General features: G+C 39.3%; 2 long non-coding RNA genes across 2 annotated transcripts in view; one reads left to right on the top strand and one right to left on the bottom strand.

Annotated features, from left to right (window-relative positions):
- LOC145819634 (uncharacterized) overlaps positions 1-24,318 on the top strand; it is a 117,816-nt gene extending 93,498 nt beyond the window's left edge. Inside the window, exon 2 of the long non-coding RNA XR_014360396.1 lies at positions 24,056-24,318. This is a non-coding gene — a long non-coding RNA (uncharacterized LOC145819634). The remainder of the gene's footprint in view (positions 1-24,055) is intronic.
- The window catches only part of LOC145819633 (uncharacterized), a 225,757-nt gene that overhangs the window by 180,621 nt on the left and 20,362 nt on the right, over positions 1-24,774 (bottom strand). The window lies entirely within an intron of this gene.

Raw genomic sequence — 24,774 nt, 5'->3', positions numbered from 1 at the left:
ACATCATGGCAGCTAACGAAGGAGTGTATGTCAGCGCCCAAGCAGTCTATCTCATGAACAAACTCAAGCACATCCCCGGGATGGGATTAGGCAAGAGCGGTAGGAAAGGTGCCGTAGCATCGACCGAAGTGCCACATAACCCCCATACCTTTGGTTTGGGCTACCTACCTACCAAAGAGGATTGGATAAGGAAAGGAAAGGAAATGGCCGGAAGGGCCAGGGCGAAACAAATGGGAAAGCCCTTTGACTTAATGCACCAGCCCATTCGGGGGACCCTGAACGGACGTTTCGTCCGGGAGGGGGAGGACTTTCCGTTCTGTGGCTTCCCAGAGCCGTGGCTCAATGTGGAGAAGAAGCGCGTACCGGGATTTGAGATTTTCTTTGATTTACAGTTACCTGAGGATGACATCGCCGAAGGGCAGGCAGAACTATCGGCTGAGGCTGAGCAAAGTAAGGAAGTGCAGTCTGAGGACGCCAAAAATGAAATAGGGGCAGCGCTGGCATGTCTGCTATCAGATCCTCCGATCGAACAGAGGTGCTTGGGGGATAGTTCCTCGGTATGTGTGATTGGGAATTAAGTGGCTGCGGGCCTACCATCAGCCATCTTGGATGCATCCATCGCACCTTCTCTCATCTGGCAATATGAAGAAGGCTTTTTATCAAGCAGCACCGGGTCAGGTAGTGAGCCGGAATCTGATTCTACCGAATCTTGTACGTCGGAATCAGATTCCAGCTCAACTGAGTCTGGGTCCGGTATTCCCGGGGGTGATAACCCGGATACCACAGTCCTGTCTAGGTCGTCTTTTTCATTTTCTTTTGAGTCTGTTGTAACGGAAGAATCCGACGGCTCGGAAGTATTTAATGAGAACGACGTGGATGTGGTTTCGGAGTATTTTTCTGTGCCTTTGATTTATTGCTTAAATCAGGATTTTCAAAATTTTGATGAAAACGACGAGGAAGAAATTCCTCCGGTTTTGCAACGGTTAATTGATCAAGAGCAGGAAAGATTTGTTAAACCTTTAATGGATGAAATCACTACTGTGAATGTTGGTACTGAGAAAGACCCGTGGCTGGTCCAGATCGGGTCCACGTTGTCTTCTGAGGAACACGAGCGCTTAGTCGCTTTGTTAAAAGATTTCAAAGATGTTTTCGCGTGGTCCTACGAAGACATGCCTGGAATCGATCCTGAGATTGTACAGCACCGGATCCCTCTTGATCCCGAGGCCCGACCTGTCAAACAGAAGCTCAGGAGGATCCGCCCTGATTGGGCCATTAAGATCAAGGAAGAGGTCACCAAGCAGATTGATACAGGCTTCCTGTTGGTGTCTGAGTATCCGACTTGGCTGGCCAACATTGTTCCGGTGCCGAAGAAAGATGGCAGAATTCGGGTCTGTGTAGACTTCAGAGATTTGAACAGGGCCAGTCCGAAGGACGACTTTCCATTGCCGCACATTGATGAACTGATAGATTTCACGGCAGGACATGCCTTGCTTTCGTTCATGGATGGTTTCTCAGGCTATAATCAGATAGTAATGGCGCCCAAGGACCGGGAGAAGACTGCATTCACTACCCCGTGGGGTACATATTGTTATCGAGTGATGCCATTTGGGCTGAAAAACGCTGGAGCTACCTATCAACGGGCAGCAACTACAATATTGCATGATATGATCCATAAAGAGGTCGAGGTGTACGTGGACGACATGATTGTCAAGTCCAAAGAAAGAGAGGGCCACTACACCGCCTTACAAAAGTTTTTTCAAAGGATCAGAGAATTTCGGCTGCGGCTAAATCCCCAGAAGTGTACTTTTGGTCTTACAGCAGGAAAGATGCTAGGATTTCTGATAACGCAAAGGGGCATCGAGGTCGACCCTTCCAAAATCAAGGCCATCTTAGAAATGCCACCACCGAGGACTGAAAAGGAGGTGCGAGGCTTTCTAGGTAAAGTGCAATTCATAAGGCGGTTTATCTCTAAATTAACCTTGACTTGTGAACCACTTTTTGGTCTCCTGAAGAAAGGAAAGAAATTCCAATGGGACGGCCGATGTCAAGCAGCTTTTGAGCAGATCAAAGAGTATCTACAGAACCCGCCTGTATTTGAATTATAGGTTGTGTTGGGCGGGTCTGTTACAGGTTGGTTGATTTTAGATGCCAATAGGTGATGCCCAGATTTTGGTCTTCACGCTCGAGCGTAAGTTTTAACGCTCGAGCGGTCCCTTCGTTGTTGCTTCTCCGCTCGAGCAGGAATTTTGACGCTCGAGCGTGATTTTTCATCTCCCAGTATTTTGCTCTACAGTTCTTCAGCTCGAACGGTAGTTTTTACGCTCGAGCGTGATCCCATGTTTTTGCTCCTCCGCTCGAGCGGGGAGTTTGACGCTCGAGCGGGTGCCAGCGCCTGCAAAACTTCTGGAAGGGTGCAATCGACGCTCGAGCGGCTTTCTTCACGCTCGAGCATGATTCTGTGTCTTACGCTCGAGCGGGGATTTCTACGCTCGAGCGTAGAGTCGATTATATCAGTCCGTGATTTCACTTTTTGGATCACTTTTTGACCTACTTTTCCTTCATAATTTTTTTAAAAACCGCCCCTGGAGTGTTTTTATCTCTCTCTCCCTCTACACACCTTCTCTCTTTCGATTGATCTACTTGGAGTGAGTTTCTACCTTAGATCCTTTATTAAAAAGTTAGAGTGAGTTTAGGGCTTCGTTTTAATCTGAGAAACTTGGGATTTGGAGCACGTTGGTCTTTGGTCTTCATCTCCATCTTCTCCATACGGGTTATTTTCTTCGAGGTAGGGATTTTCCTACTCCATTTTATATGCTTTGTTCTAAGTTTGGTATTTTGATAGGTTGGGGACACTTTGAAAGTTTTGGGAAAAAACCCTAGTTTAATTGCTAAATTGATTTGAGTAATTAATTTAAGGAAATTGGGGAATTTGGTTAAATCCGTGAAATTGGGGAATTTATTGATTAAATGGTGTAGTTGGATAATATGAATCACTAGCCTATTGAATTGTTGGTATATTTATAATTTCGAGTCTAGAAATAACTGTTTTGGGCTATCGGTGGAGGATAGTCGTGCTTGTTGTAGACATTGCATGCGGATTAGGGAAAATTGAAACTAATCAATTTGTTAAGTCATAAATTTAGACTATTGAATTAATGCAGAAATTACTTGTATTGATTGAGCATTGCATATGCATATTGTTTGGGAGGAGATAGGGGATGTACTCCACGGTTTAGGGGAAGATAGGGGATGGACCTCTAAACCGGATTTTTGTTTGGGAGGAGATAGGGGATGGACTCCATTAGCACCATTTTTATGTGTGCTTATTATATTGAAGTGTTTTTACATGATTATTGATACAGCACTAAAATGTGTATCAAATGGGAAGTATGAAGTGTTTTGATATGAGCATGAGTCTCATTTGTTTTGTTGATATTGGAAGTAATGTGATTATGATATATAATTCACTGTTGTAAGTTTGGCCAGGTTCTGAGCCATGTTGATAATAATGGAAAGTGAAATGTGTCTTAGACATTAGTGTCATGAGACTGTTTAATAATAAAATTGATTATCTTGATTAACCATCTATTGAATGCTATAGCTTTATTCAATGCTTATATTTGGTTTAGTATTTTTCTACTGGGCTGTGGCTCACCCTTTATGGGAACATCATTTTCAGGTTCAGGTGATAAGCTACCTCCACGGACTTAGCCTGGAAGGATTTGATGTTTGGGATTTTGAAGACTTGTCTTTAGTTATATGTTTTTATTTTGTTATTTTTGAGATTTCATGTAAACATTCAAGCCTAGGGCTTAACTTGTAAATGAGTTAGTACTCATCCTTTTTGTGTCCAAGTGTTAGCTTGGAAAGATGTAAGCCCTTAGGGCATTTATTTTGATGTTGCAGGATGCTACAAGTAATGTCTTTCAATAAGAATACTCTGATGAATAACTCAAATGATTCGTCTTCTTTTATAAATGCATGTTAATGTTATGGCTATTATAGGTTTATTTTGAGGGCGTTACAGTATGGGCTACCAGGAAGCTGCGGCACTACCTGTTAGCTCACTCTGTAATGTTTATTTCACGTTTGGATCCCATCAAATATCTTTTCGAGAAACCAGCACTTACGGGCAGGCTAGCTCGTTGGTTGCTATTGCTTTCCGAATTTGACTTGAAGTATGTAACACGCAAGTCGGTGAAAGGGAGAGCGGTAGCGGAGTTCCTTGCCGACCACCCGGTTGAGGGGGATGAAGCGGTTGAGTACCTATTCCCAGATGAAACCATTCTGCATATCGAGGATGAAACTTGGACGATGTACTTTGACGGAGCGTCAAACCAGTATGGGTATGGGATAGGAGTGTTGCTGATAGCGCCTGACGATTCCCGTATCCCTTTAGCATTCAAGCTCCAGTTCAGAGTCTCGAACAATGAGGCAGAGTATGAGGCATGTATTGCTGGTCTGGAAGCAGCCCTAGAGCTAGGGGTAAGACGGTTGGACGTCATTGGGGACTCGAATCTTGTTGTGTCTCAAGCAAAAGGAGACTGGAAGGTCAAGGAGGAAAGGATGATAATTTACCACCAAACCTTGGATTTGTTAATTCCTCGGTTCGAGAAACTAAATTTCACCCACCTCGTAAGAGAGAACAACAGGTTTGCAGATTCATTAGCAACTCTATCTTCCATGATAGACATCCCGTCGGGAGTCCGGATGCGTCCAGTCATCATTGATCAGAAGTTTGCGCCAGCATACGAGTCAATTTCCGCCATAGATGAGGCCCAAGACGACAACCCCTGGTATTACGATATTTGGAACTTCTTGGAAAAGGAGACGTATCCACTAGGGGCACGCGCCAAGGATAAAAGGGCCATTAGAAGAATGGCTGTTCAGTTCATCATCTGCGGAGGTAAGCTGTACAAAAGGGGTCATCTGGGAATGCATAAGCTCTGTGTAGAAGCTGAAGAGTCGAAGCGCCTGATGGAGGCCATCCACGGAGGGGAGTGCGGTGCACACACGAATGGAGTAATGTTGGCCAGAAAGATCCTTAGGCAGGGTTACTACTGGTCGACCATGGAAGAGGATTGTATCGGCTTTGTTCGGCGATGCCACAAATGCCAGATCCATGCAAACCGTATGAATATCCCGCCATCCAAGTTGTACAACATGACTTCCCCGTGGCCGTTTTCCGTATGGGGGATCGATGTGATCGGAGCTGTTACCCCGAAGGGGTCGAACGGACATGAGTATATCCTCGTAGCGATAGATTATTTCACAAAGTGGGTCGAGGCCCAATCATACGCGGTATTGAAAGCGTCGCACGTCGCAAAATTCATCAGAAACAACATCATTTGTCGCTACGGGGTGCCAAATGAGATCATCTCGGATAATGGATCCCACTTTAAGAAAGAAGTGGTCGACTTGTTGGAAAAGTATAACGTGGCTTTTCATAAGTCATCTACGTATCGGCCGCAAACCAATGGAGCAGTTGAGGCCGCCAACAAGAACATCAAACATATACTACGGAAAATGGTGGACACCTATCGAGATTGGCCAGATAAGTTGCCGTTTGCTCTGTGGGGCTACAGGACTTCAATTAGAACTTCTACCGGAGCAACTCCGTATTCGTTAGTTTATGGAATGGAGGCTGTTCTACCTATTGAAATTGAAGTTCCGTCTTTACGGGTATTGGCCGAGTGTCAGATAGCTGAGGCAGATTGGCAGCAGAGCAGGTTCGAGGAACTTATGCTCTTTGACGAAAGGAGACTGAAAGCACTGTACCACGTTCAGAGTTATCAGCGCAGGATTGCTCGGGCTTTTAACAAGAGGGTTAAGTCCAGAAATCTAAAGGAAGGGGATTTGGTGCTCAAAGACAACCGAGCTCCCATCCACGACCCGAGGGGCAAGTTCAGACCCAATTGGACCGGTCCCTACATCATCAAAGCTATCTGGTCAGGCGGAGCTGTGGTTCTGATGGACTTAGATGGCTTAGAATTCTCTCAACCGATCAATATGGACAAGTTGAAGAAATACTATCCTTGAGAGGCTCATTAGGCCGAAAACCCGAAAGGGCGACCTAGGCAAAAGTTAGAGCACAGAAAATTAGAAAATATAAAAACTGAGCTCGCAAGGCTGAAAACCCGCAAAGGGCGGCTTTGGAAAAAGTTAGAGCGCAAAAGGAGAGTGAAAATACTCGAGCGAACCCAAGCCGGAACTACGTAAGGCTTGATTCCCATGTTTGGGATACGTAGGCAGCTTCATCCTGAAGTTCAGCCATAACACTTCCCCGATCAACTTTGTCCATTTGATCATCTCAGCCATCTTTGTTCATCAGCATTCGTTGGAATCTCCGGTACAGTGCCACTCAGACTAGGGGCAACTTTCCGTTGCTATGAAGTGCTGCGGCGCCCTTCAGACTAGGGGCAACTTTCCAGTTGCAGGAATCTGGGGTTGTGCATCTCGAGTGACAGATCTCAGGCGTGTCCAGTTCTGATCCACATCAAAAATACCTTTGAAAAGTTTTAATATAAGCTGACTTTGTTCAAATAATCTCTTTACAACTTTGACCATTTTTGGACCAAGGTGGAAAATTTTCAGTGCCACAACTTTCAATTTCTTTGATTTCAAAACAGAGTTCTCCTGCTCTTACATACAATTGAAGTTGCTTTTTTTATTACATTCATAAGAGAAAACTTGAAAGTACTAATAAAGCAATAAATCTAGGGCATGGTCAAGTCAGGTGTCCCTGCGCCCCCTCCCAGAGCTGGTCGAAGCCTCTGATGCCAAGCTGGGCCCGATCTGTGCTTCTTCATTGAGCCAATCTATGCACTCATCAGACAAAGTGCAACTAAAAGTAGGAGCGGGGGCCAGGAGTTCCCTCATCCTCCATGCAGTGGCCTGCCAAGCAAGCTGCGCGCCTCGGGCTGGAAATGCAGCAGGATACTCTATCCCCTCTGGCGGGCAGGTCTGATCATGGCCAAATTGGCGTCGAATTCGAAATGGGAAATAGAATACACAATGAGTGAGACCAACCAGTTGAATCCCAGTCTGCCGAGGCATATTATAACTCATTGCCGGAAGGTTCAACCAAGGGCACCGCCAAGCAATACGGTCTGCGGACAAGTGGCACATCCAAGCGAACCACCATCCCTCATCCAAGGCATTGACTAGACGATGCCGGAAGAAGTAGCCGCGAGCTGAATATGCTGGGCAGGAGTCCACAACCTGCAATTTATCCATCAGCCACACCTGGGGAGGGATTGAAAAATGAGAGATTAAAGAATAGAGAGATGTACGAGGAGAGAAGAGTGAGAATGGGTTTTTGTGAGAAAAGACTAAGCTCGAGGGCCGAGTGATGTGAGCAATACAGAAATGCGAGATTGGGTGGGAAACATTACCTGTAATAGTAGTGGACTCCCCGCCAATCTGCACGTCTCATGACGGTAAAAGGCGTCTAAGCCCATTAGCGTCTCGGCCAGAACCATGGCAATACAGCTCTTGCCCTCTCTCAAGCCTTGGCCAACCTCAATCAGCCGGACACTAGCCCCTCCAGAGCCCGAGACAAATAGAAAATGGGATAGCATGCATAAACAGAGGGCATGCCGTCGGAAGCCTTGCCAGTGATGGTTGCCGCGATTACCAGCATCAGAAAATTGATTGGCCAAACTCGGAATGTCTAACATCCCGTCGCCCATCAGAGACCGAGCATCGCGCATGCTGACTCCGCACATGCGCCCTAAGTATTGGGCATGACCAAAATTAAGTTGGGGCAGGAGCTCCTCGTCACGCTCAGACTCCATTAGAGCTCGGAAATCTTCGAAAGTAGGACATATCTCTTGCCCGGCGAAGCTGAAGACATGTGTCACCGGATTCCAAAACCTTGCCGCGGCATGAAGAAACGGGAGATGCAACGGGGTACGACTCAGAGTGAATAGTGCATTTATGCCGAAACCCCGGAAATTCACTTTTTCCGAGCCATCCAAGCTAGCAATCCAAGTTGTGAGATTTTGAGCAAGAAACTCTTCCATTGGAGTAAATCAGTGTGAAAATGAGAAAAACTACGAAGCTGGGATCTCTTGTAGGAGATAAGGGTGAGTGGGGGACAGGTGTCAACATTCTGGTGGTCCCCCTCGTTTAGTGCCGACCGGCCAAAACAACCTGCCGACCGGCCATTTTAGTTTGCCGACAAAACAGACATACGGCCGGTAGCCACTCCTTGCAGCCGGTAGTCCCTACACCGTGCCGGTGGGCTTCCTCCTGGTTTCCTGAGCTGTTTATGCTTGGGGAACTTCAACACCCCCAACCCCCCCCCCCCGGCGATAGACTCTTGCGAAGCCACGCCCGTCTGCTTGTCGAGTTTTGAACATTTGCTTATCGAGTTGTATTTCGCTCTCTTGTGGCTCTTGATTTGTTTATCGAGTTGTATTCATACTTGTTTGGTTGTGTCATGTCCTTGTTTTGCTTATCGAGTTGTAAGTCGGTTCACTACCTGATTATTACGATGGCAACTTTTCAAAATGAGTTCAATTTCGTTCACATTGTGGTGTGATACCCTGCGATGCGATGCATAGAAGATCCCCAAATGCAACATCTTTTGAATAAAATGGTTCGTTTCATTTCCATCACATGTTTTGCAAAGTGTGCGAATTTTAAGAAAGAAAATAAAACCTGCCTGAGACAGTGCAATGTGCTTAAACTACTAGTAAAAAGGAAAATAAAGCGTAGAATGAGAGGGTAGCCAAGTATCAGAATTGATACCGGTGAAACTCCCCTTGCGGTTAACGCACCTTCCGCATCTTTGTTCGGGTCAGCCACGTCGTTGGACGCCCTCACAATACGGGAAATCACACCTTTGAAACGTGAACCTTTGAGTTGACCTCAGGCCACAACTTCTACGAGCAACGCTCGATGCGTGCGAAGAATGTCCCGCCCCGTATCCTTTTCATGCTTTGTGAGCCCCGCAAATTGTTTCGATTATGCTGTGTAATAGTATATTCCTTTACCTGCGTAGACCGCATGTTTTTGATCGCGTAGACCGCATGTTTAATTTCAATACCTGCGTAGACCGCATGTTTTGATTGCGTAGACCGCATGTTTAATTCCAATACCTGCGTAGACCGCATGTTTTGATTGCGTAGACCGCATGTTTAATTCCAATACCTGCGTAGACTGCATGTTTTTGATCGCGTAGACCGCACGTTTAATTTCATTACCTGCGTAGACCGCATGTTTTGATTGCGTAGACCGCATGTTTAATTTCAATACCTGCGTAGACCGCATGTTTTGATTGCGTAGACCGCATGCTTAATTTCATTACCTGCGTAGACCGCATGTCTTGATTGCGTAGACCGCATATTTAATTTCATTACCTGCGTAGACCGCATGTCTTGGATTGCGTAGACCGCATGCTTAATTTCATTACCTGCGTAAACCGCATGTCTTGATTGCATAGACCGCATGTTCAGTTTCATCACCTGCGTAGACTGCATGTTTCAACTGCGTAGACCGCATATTTGCTAAATATCATCACCTGCGTAGACCGCATGTTCATGATCAATTTTGTTGCCTGCGTAGACCGCTTGCTCCACGTACCTATTTGTATCTTCACAGCATTTTCATGCTCCCCACTTGCTTTGCGCTGTCACGCATTTCGAGTATACCACCATCCTTGCATTGTCATGCATGTCGCTAACAATATTGTACCTGTTAAGTTTGTTTTCCTTGCAGGCACGATATTGTATGTACGGTTCATTTGAAGCTGGTGTAACCAGACGAGCCGCACAGGTATTGTATCTCCCGAGTGAGACGTATTGAGAATTCCATAATTCTCTTACATCCTTTCTGCATTATAGTGTAGTTTGGTATGCTAGCTTAAAACTGTCGCATGTTTGCTTCATTACAGCTTTCTTTGCATGATCATAAGTTATGCTCGGCTTCGTGCATTGTCTTGCATTTTGCCCCTGCCTTCGGGCGCATATCTTATTTGTCTTGTATGCCTGTCTAAGTCTTCGGCCTTGTCAAAAATGGATCATCTCTGGGCTTTGACATTCACTCCCGTCATTGTTATGACTTTCGAGTTCTGTCAAAGAGGGGCAACTGTAGACACCCCATTTTTGACCGTCCTCAAGACTCGGACGTCACCGTTTGAACACTCGGTGATCATCCATGATTGTGTTCGTTTGGAGTTCCCGGAGGTCTCGGCTCGCGCGCCTTGCCTCAGGATCCCCGAACTCGACTGTTTAGTGTCTGGTTTTGCACCAAACACTTGTGTTTTGCCTTGAAAGGGCAGGGAATGCCTTATGAGGCATCCCCACACACCACCGGCAGTGGCTGGAGGCCACCGGGTGGTCATTTTCTGCCATCGGCACTTTTGTTTGCCGGTCGGCACACTTTATTGCCGGTCGGCATAATTTGTTGCCGGTCGGCACTGTTTTTTGCCGAAATAGCATTTTTGGGCAGCCGACCACTGTTCATCCACTTTATGGAGATATTTTGTGCCAGCTGTGATAGCTGGCACCAACTCTCCCCCCCTCCATACACGTGTATGGAGGGATTTCCCTCTAGCCAAGCTTGTTGAATAAGCTTTGCAAGAGGGATCCTTATAAGAGAGGGGCTTTCCTCTTGGTTCTAGGTTAGAAAAACAGAAGCAAAAACCAAACTTTGGAGATATAGATACATATTATATCTATACCTCTCTCCCTCTCCCTTCTTGTGTGTGTTTCTTGGCTCAAAAGGTGTGTTTTACCTTACTTTTGCACCATTACACACACCATTACACCTTACTCCGAGATTGAGGGACTTGGAGGAGTTGTTTCTTGAGTTTTGGACTGGTTTTGATCCAAAGAAGGAGGCTAGACCATTTGTTCTTCAAGGGTTCTTCAAGGGTGAGCATCTTCCTTTTTATTCCCCAAACTTGCATTGGTTTTCTACCTACTTTGTTTACTGTTTTAGCTCATGTGTATAACATAAAAAAGGCTCATATTTCCCTGCTCTAAGACTTTCATTAAGGTCACTTTGTGGTTTGAGTGCAAACTCACCCTCATAGGCCTTGTTTGGTCTATTTTGGTGCCTCTTTGATAAGGTTTTGTTCACTTCAGCATTTTGATCTTTTCATCACTAAAAATCAGTGTATTTTAGTGTCAAAAAGGATGGTTTGAAGTCTTGCATAGGGGAGGGACACCCCTCTCCCTTCATGGTTTGTTTACTTGCTTTTTTGGGCTCAAAAGGGTAGCATGTGTGCTTGATGTCTCTTAGCTTCATTTCAGCATTTTTTTAGGCATCTTAGGTCATATATAACCTCTGTTTTTGGTCGGATTTGGGCCTCTTTGTATGCTTGTAACACTTGCTTTGTATTGCTCCATCTTGCTTAGAAATGCATCTCATGGTTAGGCCATGATTCTTGTGAGAGTTGGCTTAGTTCCATGAAGTTCTTAGTGATGTCTTTCCACGCTTAAGGTTTATTGGTTATCCATTTAGCCATGCTTGACATGTTTGTTAGGGTTGCTTTGTATTTTGGCTTAAAAGCTTTGAGCATGATGGCCTCTAACATGTATGTTTGTGATTACCCTCATGATTTAACATCATCTAAGGATCATTTTTTTAGTCCAAGAATCATGCTTATATGTGTGCATGCATGGCCTCCTTCATGCCTTGAGGGTGTGTCCTCTTATGCCTAAGAATGAGCCTTAGTGCATATGCTTCATGGGTGATACTTTAGCTGCCATATTAGGAGTCTTTGGGGTCCTATTGTGCATGCACAAATTCTGTTTTTGCTTTGCTTTAATCATGCCATGAGTAGTCATGTTAATGAGGGTGAAATGTTTCCTTTTTGTGCCTTAACTTTGGGATCATAAGTTTGCTTGTTCACATGAGTTGATTGTCCATCATTTTGAGCACTTTTGGCCACTGTTTTGAGAAGGGTGAGGCCCTGCCCCTTTGCCATTTTAAGCCCTCTTGCATGCTTGCTCCATGTTTGTTGCATAGTTGTTCCATTAATCTTTGTAGCACATCAATCCCATGGTCAATTTGCCCCATGTTTGCATCATGTTTGTATCTTGTACGCTTGGTATTATACATTTTGTCATGTTGGTTGCATAATGCTTGTTGTGCTTTACATCTTGGTGGCATGATACATTTGAGGCTTGTGAGCATTACATGCATTGCATTTACTTGGTTTGGGGTGTCAAACCAAGTGTGGGAATCAAGGACCATTCATACTTCAAGTGATGTAATGTGCCTTGATTCCCGGTCGTCGGGACCTTTGACTCCAACTTGATAAGGCCCCGGTTTTCATGTTGTTTGTTGCATACATCTTCATATCAAATGGCAAATTCGGTCCTTTGACCCGCCATGTACCATTGATGGTTCAAGGATCGAAAGTCACGCTTCTTTGAGTTCAAAATATGATAAGAAGTATGACCATGCTCACATGTGTCTAAAAACTCCATGCCATGCACTGTCTGTTCTCTGTTTGCTGTCAAATTGTCTTCTGCAGGAAGTTTCTGCCGACCGGCAGAATTTAGTGCCGACCGGCACTATCTGGAGTGCCGATGAATCCAATAAAGTGCCGATGGTAATTTTGAAGTGCCGGTGGCAATTCTGTCTGGCCGATGGTTCTCTGCAGGATGCAAGGAGCTTGCTCCAGTACTTTGGCAATTTTCAGAAAGACGAGGCAGTACAAATAGAGGCGACAGGAGTATAGTACGGGTTTTCCGGGCAGGACGGATTCGAGCATGCATCATCTGCGCGCCCCGAGGTAGAGGCTGTGGCCACCCTCTTCATTCTTTTGCTTCCTTTCTTTTAATTAATTAGGAAATTTTGTAATAATTCTATTTGTTCATTATTTTGGGACTGTAATATTAATTCGAACCCTCTGAGTGAGGGTAAACATGTAATAAGTGTGGGTGAGTGTGTGTATGTCTTCCAATCCCCATTTCTTTCTTCCCTTTTATTTACCAGCTTATGATGGTAGATTAGGGCATTTTTGAAATTAGCATACCTTATGATATGCATGCGTGCATTCATGCATCTGTTAACATGCACCGGGCTCGGTACATCATACTAACCGCATTCGTATTTTCAAATTCCAAAATTGAATACATGAATCAGTTGGTTGCATATCGTATGCCATATCTAGGTTAACCGAGCCTAACTAGAATTGCACCTTGTATGTGTTGCATTAGGCAAAATAACATGAACTAGGACACGCACATTTGCTAACTAGTTTATTGTTTTGGCACGGAGTACAATGTAAGTGGTTATGCTTTAGCATCCAACATGCGTGTGAACGTTGCCATAATAGTATGCTTGCCATGCGGCTAAGTGTTTACATGAGATAAATTGCTTGAATGCCTGTGGGTGGAGGTCAAATTGCTTAAATTGGGATAATGCGTTAAAACTATATTTGTTTTAAGCCCACTAGATAGTGGCAAAACCGTCTTTTCTAAAAACCCCCACTTGAGGGTGGCAAAATCTGTATTTTAGCCTACTTGCGAGTAGCAAACCATTTTCAGAACGAACATGGAATGTTTTGTTCCAATTTGGGCAATTTGGTCTATACTTGTTTGCTGCGCGCATAACATAGTAATTATAGGCTAATAAATGGGATAAGAACACATAAAGTTTTCAAATACGGATATCACGGTTAGTAGAGGCCGGTCTTCGGACCGGGCGAAAGGGGGTGCTCATAGCTGACCTTCCCTGATCGTACCCAAGCTCCCGAGCCGAGACAACTCCGGTGATGACGGACATGTGGCCTTCGGCACCGAGTCAGGGTTTCCTAAATTCCCCCATTTTAAAATATTTAGGTGGCGACTCTGTATCTGGCAAAGCAGTCCATGTTTGGCACTACTTTTTCAAAAATCTGTTTCTCAAAACGATTTGCCAGATTTGGACTCTTTGGTTCAGATTAAGAACCGTGACACAAGTCGAGTCCGAACTGTAGTAACCCCAAATGAACAGAACGGGACTCATCCCCCAGGGGCGTTCGGGGCTTGTTACAGCTTTCTTCATCACCCATTGACCCGTCTGGGTAAGTGTGTTGAAACAAAGGTCATTGCTCCTCTTATGAGCACCTATTCTTGCTTCCCATCTTTTGTTTGCTTTCAATGTGGTAAGTTAACACAAAAGGACTTCCTATATACACATGACCTACAAGTATTAAATAACACCACCCCTACTGTGTGATTATTGTATATATGTATTTGGAGATGTATGTGTCATTAATGGAAGTACAATAATGTTGGATATCAATGATATGGTATTCCCATTCAATTAATGCCTGTTAACATCAATGATATGTCTGATCCCATTTTATAATGGAAGTAAATTCCATGCTAAAATGGCTTTATCATTGGTTTTTATGGGGGCAGAGATTATGAAAAGAACATAATAAATTGAACAAAAGGCATTGGTTATTGTAGGCATAACATAACACAAGTGCTGAGCAATAACATGGGAGTCGCATAGGAGGTGAAATGTTAAGGTGAATTATTTCAGTAATATATAACAACTTTGTTGATATCTCATATATATATATATACTAATGCATGCCCGTGCCTAAAGGCACGGTGTCAAATAATGTTTTGTTTGAATAATTTTCATTTATCACTCTCTCTTAAGCTAGAAACATTAAGAATCAAGTATACGTAAAATTTTGTTTTCCCATGACATACAAAAAATGAATAGATAACATACATTTGAGCAAGAGGATCCCCTTTATTATAGACACAACTTCAAAATAAGAGGAACAATAAAATGGTGTTCTCCCTTTCGAGCACACCATGCCAATACGAAAATAGTATTCTTGATCAAAATCTAAATAACAAACACCTCCAAATGTCTACCTCTCAAACCAAACCAAATCTATATAAATTTACATAACGTCAATCTGCCTCTAAATAATCTTTAACTTTATACAACGTCAATCTTTTCAAAGTTTGTCAACGATAAAAACAAAAATAGTGTAAATTCTGCCATCGAGATTGTTGCTCACTCGAGATTGCCACTCTTTCAACACTCATCAATCAAAGAAGTACACGTTTAGTTTACACAACAATAAATACAAAATCATTAGAGAGATAAGAAAAACTTAAGCTTAAAAAAATGTAAACCTGTAAAAAATGAGTCAATATTACCATTCGCTTCTAGTCTTCAATTCAAAAAGCCAATATAAGTCAATATTACCTATAAAATACAGAAAAAAAAAACCAATATCATAATTAAAAGAGACTATCCAATTCAAAACAAACACCTGCACTGTCACACTAATGAATGGTTTTTTATAGACCACTTAATTCAAACTAAACACAAACAATGTTTTGTTTGAATAATTTTCATTTATCATTCTCTCTTAAGCTAGAAACATTGAGAATCAAGTATACCTAAAATTCTGTTTTCCCATGACATACAAAAAATGAATAGATAACATACATTTGAACAAGAGGATCCCCTTTATTATAGACAGAACTTCAAAATAAGAGGAACAATAAAATGGTGTTCTCCCTTTCGAGCACACCATGCCAATACGAAAATAGTATTCTTGATCAAAATCTAAATAACAAACACCTCCAAATGTCTACCTCTCAAACCAAACCAAATCTACATAAATTTACATAACGTCAATCTGCCTCTAAATAATCTTTAACTTTATACGACATCAATCATTTTCAAAGTTTGTCAACGATAAAACCAAAAATAGTGTAAATTCTTCCATCGAGATTGTTGCTCACTCGAGATTGCCCCTCTTTCAACACTCATCAATCAAAGAAGTACACGTTTAGTTTACACAACAATAAATACAAAATCATTAGAGAGATAAGAAAAACTTAAGCTTAAAAAAATGTAGACCTGTAAAAAATGAGTCAATATTACCATTCGCTTCTACTCTTCAATTCAAAAAGCCAATATAAGTCAATATTACCTATAAAATACAGAAAAAAAACCAATATGATAATTAAAAGAGACTATCCAATTCAAAACAAACACCTGCACTGTCAAACAAATGAATGGTTTTTTATAGACCACCTAATTCAAGCTAAACACAAACAATGTTTTGTTTGAATAATTTTCATTTATCATTCTCTCTTAAGCTAGAAACATTGAGAATCAAGTATACCTAAAATTTTGTTTTCCCATGACATACAAAAAATGAATAGATAACATACATTTGAACAAGAGGATCCCCTTTATTATAGACACAACTTCAAAATAAGAGGAACAATAAAATGGTGTTCTCCCTTTCGAGCACACCATGCCAATACGAAAATAGTATTCTTGATCAAAATCTAAATAACAAACACCTCCAAATGTCTACCTCTCAAACCAAACCAAATCTACATAAATTTACATAACGTCAATCTGCCTCTAAATAATCTTTAACTTTATACGACATCAATCATTTTCAAAGTTTGTCAACGATAAAACCAAAAATAGTGCAAATTCTTCCATCGAGATTGTTGCTCACTCGAGATTGCCCCTCTTTCAACACTCATCAATCAAAGAAGTACACGTTTAGTTTACACAACAATAAATACAAAATCATTAGAGAGATAAGAAAAACTTAAGCTTAAAAAAATGTAGACCTGTAAAAAATGAGTCCATATTACCATTCGCTTCTAGTCTTCAATTCAAAAAGCCAATATAAGTCAATATTACCTATAAAATACAGAAAAAAAACCAATATGATAATTAAAAGAGACTATCCAATTCAAAACAAACACCTGCACTGTCAAACAAATGAATGGTTTTTTATAGACCACCTAATTCAAACTAAACACAAACAATGTTTTGTTTGAATAATTTTCATTTATCATTCTCTCTTAAGCTAGAAACATTGAGAATCAAGTATACCTAAAATTTTGTTTTCCCATGACATACAAAAAATGAATAGATAACATACATTTGAACAAGAGGATCCCCTTTATTATAGACACAACTTCAAAATAAGAGGAACAATAAAATGGTGTTCTCCCTTTCGAGCACACCATGCCAATACGAAAATAGTATTCTTGATCAAAATCTAAATAACAAACACCTCCAAATGTCTACCTCTCAAACCAAACCAAATCTACATAAATTTACATAACGTCAATCTGCCTCTAAATAATCTTTAACTTTATACGACATCAATCATTTTCAAAGTTTGTCAACGATAAAACCAAAAATAGTGCAAATTCTTCCATCGAGATTGTTGCTCACTCGAGATTGCCCCTCTTTCAACACTCATCAATCAAAGAAGTACACGTTTAGTTTACACAACAATAAATACAAAATCATTAGAGAGATAAGAAAAACTTAAGCTTAAAAAAATGTACACCTGTAAAAAATGAGTCAATATTACCATTCGCTTCTAGTCTTCAATTCAAAAAGCCAATATAAGTCAATATTACCTATAAAATACAGAAAAAAAAACCAATATGATAATTAAAAGAGACTATCCAATTCAAAACAAACACCTGCACTGTCAAACAAATGAATGGTTTTTTATAGACCACCTAATTCAAACTAAACACAAACAATGTTTTGTTTGAATAATTTTCATTTATCATTCTCTCTTAAGCTAGAAACATTGAGAATCAAGTATACCTAAAATTCTGTTTTCCCATGACATACAAAAAATGAATAGATAACATACATTTGAACAAGAGGATCCCCTTTATTATAGACAGAACTTCAAAATAAGAGGAACAATAAAATGGTGTTCTCCCTTTCGAGCACACCATGCCAATACGAAAAACGTATTCTTGATCAAAATCTAAATAACAAACACCTCCAAATGTCTACCTCTCAAACCAAACCAAATCTACATAAATTTACATAACGTCAATCTGCCTCTAAATAATCTTTAACTTTATACGACATCAATCATTTTCACAGTTTGTCAACGATAAAACCAAAAATAGTGTAAATTCTTCCATCGAGATTGTTGCTCACTCGAGATTGCCCCTCTTTCAACACTCATCAATCAAAGAAGTACACGTTTAGTTTACACAACAATAAATACAAAATCATTAGAGAGATAAGAAAAACTTAAGCTTAAAAAAATGTAGACCTGTAAAAAATGAGTCAATATTACCATTCGCTTCTAGTCTTCAATTCAAAAAGCCAATATAAGTCAATATTACCTATAAAATACAGAAAAAAAACCAATATGATAATTAAAAGAGACTATCCAATTCAAAACAAACACCTGCACTGTCAAACAAATGAATGGTTTTTTATAGACCACCTAATTCAAACTAAACACAAACAATGTTTTGTTTGAATAATTTTTATTTATCATTCTCTCTTAAGCTAGAAACATTGAGAATCAAGTATACCTAAAATTCTGTTTTCCCATGACATACAAAAAATGAATAGATAACATACATTTGAACAAGAGGATCCCCTTTATTATAGACACAACTTCAAAATAAGAGGAACAATAAAATGGTGTTCTCCCTTTCGAGCACACCATGCCAATACGAAAATAGTATTCTTGATCAAAATCTAAATAACAAACACCTCCAAATGTCTACCTCTCAAACCAAACCAAATCTACATAAATTTACATAACGTCAATCTGCCTCTAAATAATCTTTAACTTTATACGACATCAATCATTTTCACAGTTTGTCAACGATAAAACCAAAAATAGTGTAAATTCTGCCATCGAGATTGTTGCTCACCCGAGATTGCCCCTCTTTCAACACTCATCAATCAAAGAAGTACACGTTTAGTTTACACAACAATAAATACAAAATCATTAGAGAGATAAGAAAAACTTAAGCTTAAAAAAATGTAGACCTGTAAAAAATGAGTCAATATTACCATTCGCTTCTAGTCTTCAATTCAAAAAGCCAATATAAGTCAATATTACCTATAAAATACAGAAAAAAAACCAATATGATAATTAAAAGAGACTATCCAATTCAAAACAAACACCTGCGCTGTCAAACAAATGAATGGTTTTTTATAGACCACCTAATTCAAACTAAACACAAACAATGTTTTGTTTGAATAATTTTCATTTATCATTCTCTCTTAAGCTAGAAACATTGAGAATCAAGTATACCTAAAATTCTGTTTTCCCATGACATACAAAAAATGAATAGATAACATACATTTGAACAAGAGGATCCCCTTTATTATAGACAGAACTTCAAAATAAGAGGAACAATAAAATGGTGTTCTCCCTTTCGAGCACACCATGCCAATACGAAAATAGCGTTCTTGATCAAAATCTAAATAACAAACACCACCAAATGTCTACCTCTCAAACCAAACCAAATCTACATAAATTTACATAACGTCAATCTGCCTCTAAATAATCTTTAACTTTATACGACATCAATCATTTTCACAGTTTGTCAACGATAAAACCAAAAATAGTGTAAATTCTTCCATCGAGATTGTTGCTCACTCGAGATTGCCCCTCTTTCAACACTCATCAATCAAAGAAGTACACGTTTAGTTTACACAACAATAAATACAAAATCATTAGAGAGATAAGAAAAACTTAAGCTTAAAAAAATGTAGACCTGTAAAAAATGAGTCAATATTACCATTCGCTTCTAGTCTTCAATTCAAAAAGCCAATATAAGTCAATATTACCTATAAAATACAGAAAAAAAACCAATATGATAATTAAAAGAGACTATCCAATTCAAAACAAACACCTGCACTGTCAAACAAATGAATGGTTTTTTATAGACCACCTAATTCAAACTAAACACAAACAATGTTTTGTTTGAATAATTTTCATTTATCATTCTCTCTTAAGCTAGAAACATTGAGAATCAAGTATACCTAAAATTCTGTTTTCCCATGACATACAAAAAATGAATAGATAACATACATTTGAACAAGAGGATCCCCTTTATTATAGACACAACTTCAAAATAAGAGGAACAATAAAATGGTGTTCTCCCATTCGAGCACACCATGCCAATACGAAAATAGTATTCTTGATCAAAATCTAAATAACAAACACCTCCAAATGTCTACCTCTCAAACCAAACCAAATCTACATAAATTTACATAACGTCAATCTGCCTCTAAATAATCTTTAACTTTATACGACATCAATCATTTTCACAGTTTGTCAACGAGAAAACCCAAAATTGTGTAAATTCTGCCAACGAGATTGTTGCTCACTCGAGATTGCCCCTCTTTCAACACTCATCAATCAAAGAAGTACACGTTTAGTTTACACAACAATAAATACAAAATCATTAGAGAGATACGAAAAACTTAAGCTTAAAAAAATGTAGGCCTATAAAAAATGAGTCAATAGTACAATTCGCTTCTAGTCTTCAATTCAAAAAGCCAATATAAGTCAATATTACCTATAAAATACAGAAAAAAAACCAATATGATAATTAAAAGAGACTATCCAATTCAAAACAAACACCTGCACTGTCAAACAAATGAATGGTTTTTTATAGACCACCTAATTCAAACTAAACACAAACAATGTTTTGTTTGAATAATTTTCATTTATCATTCTCTCTTAAGCTAGAAACATTGAGAATCAAGTATACCTAAAATTCTGTTTTCCCATGACATACAAAAAATGAATAGATAACATATATTTGAGCAAGAGGATCCCCTTTATGATAGACACAACTTCAAAATAAGAGGAACAATAAAATGGTGTTCTCCCTTTCGAGCACACCATGCCAATACGAAAATAGTATTCTTGATCAAAATCTAAATAACAAACACCTCCAAATGTCTACCTCTCAAACCAAACCAAATCTATATAAATTTACATAACGTCAATCTGCCTCTAAATAATCTTTAACTTTATACAACGTCAATCTTTTCAAAGTTTGTCAACGATAAAACCAAAAATAGTGTAAATTCTGCCATCGAGATTGTTGCTCACTCGAGATTGCCCCTCTTTCAACACTCATCAATCAAAGAAGTACACGTTTAGTTTACACAACAATAAATACAAAATCATTAGAGAGATAAGAAAAACTTAAGCTTAAAAAAATGTAGACCTGTAAAAAATGAGTCAATATTACCATTCGCTTCTAGTCTTCAATTCAAAAAGCCAATAAAAGTCAATATTACCTATAAAATACAGAAAAAAAAACCAATATGATAATTAAAAGAGACTATCCAATTCAAAACAAACACCTGCACTGTCACACTAATGAATGGTTTTTTATAGACCACCTAATTCAAACTAAACACAAACAATGTTTTGTTTGAATAATTTTCATTTATCATTCTCGCTTAAGCTAGAAACATTGAGAATCAAGTATACCTAAAATTTTGTTTTCCCATGACATACAAAAAATGAATAGATAACATACATTTGAACAAGAGGATCCCCTTTATTATAGACACAACTTCAAAATAAGAGGAACAATAAAATGGTGTTCTCCCTTTCGAGCACACCATGCCAATACGAAAATAGTATTCTTGATCAAAATCTAAATAACAAACACCTCCAAATGTCTACCTCTCAAACCAAACCAAATCTACATAAATTTACATAACGTCAATCTGCCTCTAAATAATCTTTAACTTTATACGACATCAATCATTTTCACAGTTTGTCAACGATAAAACCAAAAATAGTGTAAATTCTGCCATCGAGATTGTCGCTCACTCGAGATTGCCCCTCTTTCAACACTCATCAATCAAAGAAGTACACGTTTAGTTTACACAACAATAAATACAAAATCATTAGAGAGATAAGAAAAACTTAAGCTTAAAAAAATGTAGACCTGTAAAAAATGAGTCAATATTACGATTCGCTTCTAGTCTTCAATTCAAAAAGCCAATATAAGTCAATATTACCTATAAAATACAAAAAAAAAAAAAACCAATATGATAATTAAAAGAGACTATCCAATTCAAAACAAACACCTGCGCTGTCAAACAAATGAATGGTTTTTTATAGACCACCTAATTCAAACTAAACACAAACAATGTTTTGTTTGAATAATTTTCATTTATCATTCTCTCTTAAGCTAGAAACATTGAGAATCAAGTATACCTAAAATTCTGTTTTCCCATGACATACAAAAAATGAATAGATAACATACATTTGAACAAGAGGATCCCCTTTATTATAGACATAACTTCAAAATAAGAGGAACAATAAAATGGTGTTCTCCCTTTCGAGCACACCATGCCAATACAAAAATAGTATTCTTGATCAAAATCTAAATAACAAACACCTCCAAATGTCTACCTCTCAAACCAAACCAAATCTACATAAATTTACATAACGTCAATCTGCCTCTAAATAATCTTTAACTTTATACGACATCAATCATTTTCACAGTTTGTCAACGATAAAACCAAAAATAGTGTAAATTCTGCCATCGAGATTGTTGCTCACTCGAGATTGCCCCTCTTTCAACACTCATCAATCAAAGAAGTACACGTTTAGTTTACACAACAATAAATACAAAATCATTAGAGAGATAAGAAAAACTTAAGCTTAAAAAAATGTAGACCTGTAAAAAATGAGTCAATATTACTATAGCGACCCCGGTCTTTTCCCATTTGATTATTGTATCCGGACTTACGTTCCGTATATTCCGTCATTGTATAATTGTTGTTGTCATTCATTATTTTCTTATTTTGAGTCTTGGGTTGTGTTGGGAAGATTTGGAGCAAGTTGGTTGAGCTTAGGAACCAAGTCTAGTTGCCCAGATTTTGGCTTGTCCGCTCGAGCGGGGGTTTGGACGCTCGAGCGGGGAATACACCCATCCAGTATGTCCTGTGTAGTGTTGGACGCTCGAACGGGAAGTCGTGAGTGACGCTCGAGCGAGGAGTTGGGCGCTCGAGCGGGGACCTGTCTGCAAAAACTTCTGGGAGAGTGCATTCGCCGCTCGAGCGGGAGTTTGGCCGCTCGAGCAGGAGTCTGTGAGTGGCGCTCGAGCGGGGGTTTCCACGCTCGAGCGGGGCGACTGGTATAAAAATCCGAGATCCGACTTTCAGGATCATTTTTCATCTCCTTTTTGATTTTAAAACCCTAGAACCGTCTTCTCCCTCTCCCTACACAACTTCTCTCTTAGGTTTGATCTACTTAGAGTGTATTTCTACCCTAAGCCCTTAGTTAAAAAGATAGAGTGGGTCGAGGGCTTCCGTTTAATCTGAACAATCTTGGGTTTGGAGCACTTTGGTTTTCGCCATCTTCTCCATTCGAGTTCTTCGCTTCAAGGTAGGGATTTCCTACTCCATCCTATAAGTTTTGTCCTAAGTTTTGGTATTTTGATATGTTGGGAGTACTTTGGTAATTTTGGGAAAAACCCTAGTTGTATTAATAAATTAATTTGTATAATTAATTTAAGGAAATTGGGGAAATTGGTTAAATGCATGAAATTGAGGAATTCATTGATTAAATGGTGTAGTTGGATAATTAAAATCACTCGCCTATTGAATTGTTGATATATTTATTTCCAGTCTAGAAATAACTGTTTTGGGCTATCGGTGGAGGATAGTCGTGTTTGTTGTAGACATTGCATGTGGATTAGGAATAACTGAAACTAATCACATTGGTTAAGTCAATAATTTTGACTATTGCATTAATACAGAAAATACGTGTATTGATTGAGCATTGCATTTGCATATATATTGTTTTGTGTGGGAGGAGATAGGGGATGTACTCCACGGTTTAGGGGAAGATAGGGGATGGACCTCTAAACCGGATTTTGTTTGGGAGGAAATAGGGGATGGACTCCATTAGCATCACTTTTATGTGTGCTTATTTATATTGAAGTGTTTTATTTGATACAGCACTAAAATGTGTATCAAACTGGAAGTATGAAGTGTTTGATTTGAGCCTGAGTCTCATCTGTTTGTTGACATTGGAAGAATGTGAATATAATATATATAGTTCACTGTTGTAAGTTTGGCCAGGTTCTGAGCCATATTGATAAAGTTGGAAAGTAAAACGTGTCTTAGACAATATTGTCATGAGACGGTAAGATGATGTAATTGATTATCTTGGTTAACCATCTATTGAATGCTAATGCTTTATTCAATGCTTATATTTGGTTTAGTATTTTTCTACTGGGCTGTGGCTCACCCTTTATGGGAACATCATTTTCAGGTTCAGGTGATAAGCTACCTCCAAGGACTTAGCTTGGAAGGATTTAGCTTTTGGATTCTGAAGACCATCTTTAGTTATTTGTTTTTATTTGATATATAATCAAGCCTAGGGCTTTATTTGTATTTGAGTTAGAACTCATATTTTGTGTCCAAGTGTTGGCTTGGAAAAAATGTAAGCCCGTAGGGCATTTAATTTGGTATTACATGTAATGTTTTTATTTAATAATACTCTGATGAATGGGATAATGAATTGTTTTCTTTTAATATTGCATGTCAATGATGTATATATAATGGGTTTATTTTGAGGGCGTTACAACTACCATTCGCTTCTAGTCTTCAATTCAAAAAGCCAATATAAGTCAATATTACCTATAAAATACAGAAAAAAGCCAATATGATAATTAAAAGAGACTATCCAATTCAAAACAAACACGTGCACTGTCACACTAATGAAAGGTTTTTTTATAGACCACCCAATTCAAACTAAACACAAACATTGTTGCAAAATAATAATTGGTTACCCAATGCATACACTATGAACAAACACAACACATTGTCAACACAGATACAAATTAATGATTGATAAAAACATTAATTTACAAAAATCAATCAATCTTTTCTTTGGGTTTTATTTTTTTCAACTCTTTCTTTTTGGAACTTCCTTTAATTGATCACATAAGGTTATGGGGAAAACTTAAGAAAGAAGTGTTCTGAAGAAAG

This window comes from Camellia sinensis, chromosome 2 (assembly GCF_055761805.1).
Source record: "Camellia sinensis isolate YWXY chromosome 2, ASM5576180v1, whole genome shotgun sequence".
Classification (NCBI taxonomy): domain Eukaryota; kingdom Viridiplantae; phylum Streptophyta; class Magnoliopsida; order Ericales; family Theaceae; genus Camellia; species Camellia sinensis.
Note: the sequence above shows the minus strand (reverse complement) of the source record. Positions and strands in the feature narration are given on the sequence as shown.